Source organism: Rhinopithecus bieti, unplaced genomic scaffold, assembly GCF_001698545.2.
Source record: "Rhinopithecus bieti isolate Rb0 unplaced genomic scaffold, ASM169854v2 scaffold_3340, whole genome shotgun sequence".
Lineage (NCBI taxonomy): Eukaryota > Metazoa > Chordata > Mammalia > Primates > Cercopithecidae > Rhinopithecus > Rhinopithecus bieti.
The window spans coordinates 211,702-214,126 of record NW_016804114.1 but is presented as its reverse complement, the minus strand read 5'-3'; the positions used below and the strand labels follow the sequence as shown (position 1 = coordinate 214,126).

General features: G+C 44.8%; 1 protein-coding gene across 6 annotated transcripts in view; it reads right to left on the bottom strand.

Annotated features, from left to right (window-relative positions):
* Positions 1-2,425, bottom strand: part of LOC108523475 (cyclin-Y-like protein 2) — a 99,578-nt gene that overhangs the window by 37,258 nt on the left and 59,895 nt on the right. The gene's annotated exons all lie outside the window — the stretch shown is intronic.

Here is a 2,425-nt window from a genome sequence, read left to right as displayed (position 1 = left end):
TTTTTTTTTTTTTTTTTTTTTTTTTAACAGTAAGCAAATATATATCTTCCCTGCCTGCTTTTAGGTATATTACTGTACATTCTCCTCCTTGCTTTTTGTTTGTTTGTCTTGTTTGAGATGGAGTCTCGCACTGTCGCCCAGGCTGGAGTACAGTGACGCAATCTCAGCTCACTGCACGCTCTACCTATTGGGTTCACACCATTCTCCTGCCCCAGCCTACCAAGTAGCTGGCATTACAGTTGCCTGCCACCACGTCCAGCTAATTTTTTGTATTTTTAGTAAAGATGGGGTTTCACTGTGTTAGCCAGGATGGTCTTGATATCCTAACCTCGTGATCCACCCATCTTGGCCTCCCAAAGTGCGAGATTACAGGCATGAGCCACCGCACCCAGTCCCTCCTGCCTTTTTTTACATAATATAACCTGGAAATCACTCCATAGCAGTAAAGAGAGATTTCTTTCTTTTTTACAGCTCCATAGTTCTCCTCTGCATGGTTTTATCAGTTTATTTTACCAGTCCCTTTCTAGACATTTGAGTTATTTCCAATATTTTGCTATTGAAAATAATAGAACAAAAATTTTGTGTTTATGTTATTTTATATTCATGGGTACACCTTCAGGAAAAATTATTCACAGTAGGATTTCTGGATTTAAATGCTTTTACGGGGATCCATTCCAAAATGGTAGAATAGGAACAGCTCCGTGCTGCAGCTCCCAGTGTGATCGATGCAGAAGATGGGTGATTTCTGCATTTCCAACTGAGGTACCTGGTTCATCTCATTGGGACTGGTTGGACAGTGGGTGCAGCCCACGGAAGGAGAGCCAAAGCAGGGCGGGGTATCGCCTCACCGGGAAGCTCAAGGGGCCGCGGGCTTTCCCTTTCCTAGCCAAAGGAAGCCATGACAGACTGTACCTGGAAAAATGGGACACTTTTGCCCAAATACTGTGCTTTTCCCAAGTTCTTAGCAACCGGCAGACAAGGAGATGCTCTCCCATGCCTGGCGTAGTGGGTCCCACACCCATGGAGCCTTGCTCACTGCTAGCACAGCAGTCTGAGATCGAATGGCGAATGGCGAGGCAGCAGTGTGGCTAGGGGAGGGGCATCTGCCATTGAGAAGCTTGAGTACGTAAACAAGTGACCAGGAAGCTCGAATTGGGCAAAGCCCACTGCAGCTCAGCAAGGCCTACTGCCTCTATAGACTCCATCTCTGTGGGCAGGGCATAGCTGAACAAAAGGCAGCAGACAGATTCTGCAGGCTTAAATGTCCCTATTTGACAGTTCTGAATACAGCAGTGGTTCTCCCAGTAGGGCGTTTGTGCTCTGAGAATGGGCAGACTGCTTCCTCAAGTGGGTCCATGACCCCTGTGTAGCCTAACTTGGAGACCCCTCCCAGTAAGGGCTGACTGACACCTCATACAGCTGGGTGCCCCTCTGAGATGAAGCTTCCAGAGGAAAGATTAGGCAGCAATATTTGCTGCTCTGCAATATTTGCTGTTCTGCAGCCTCTGCTGGTGATACCGAGGCAAACAGGGTCTGGAGTGGACCTCCAGCAAACTCCAACAGACGTGAAGCTGAGGGAACTGTCTATTACAAGGAAAACTAACACAGAGAAAGGAATAGCACCAATATAAACAAAAAGGGTATCTACACCAAAACCCTACCTGTAGGTCACCAGCATCAAACATCAAAGGAAGATAAAACCACAAAGATGGGGAGAAACCAGAACAGAAAAGCTGAAAATTCTAAAAACCAGAGTGCCTCTTATCTTCCAAAGGATTGCTGCTCCTTGCCAGCAATGGAACAAAGCTGGATGGAGAATGACTTTGATGAGTTGACAGAAGTAGACTTCAGAAGGTTGGTAATAACAAACTTCTCTGAGCTAAAGGAGCATGTTCAAACCCATTGCAAGGAAGATGAAAAGCTTGAAAAATGGTTAGACGAATGGCTAACTAGAATAAACAGTGTAGAGAAGACCTTAAATGACCTGATGGAGCTGAAAAGCATGGCACAAGCACTTCATAACACATGCACATGCTTCAACAGCCAACTCGATCAAGAGGATGGAAGGGTATCAGTGACTGAAGATCAAATTAATGAAATAAAGAGAGAAGACAAGGTTAGAGAAAAGAGTAAAAGAAATGAACAAAGCCTTCAAGAAATATGGGACTATGTGAAAAGACCAAATCTATGTTTGATAGGTGTACCTGAAAGGATGGGGAGTATGAAACCAACTTGGAAAACACTCTTCAGCATATCATCCAGGAGAACTTCCCCAACCTGGCAAGGCAGGCCAACATTCAAATTCAGGAAATACTGAGAACACCACAAAGATACTCCTCCAGAAGAGCAACCCCAAGATACATAATTATCAGATTCACCAAAGTTGAAATGAAGGAAAAAATGTTAAGGGCAGCCAGAGAGAAAG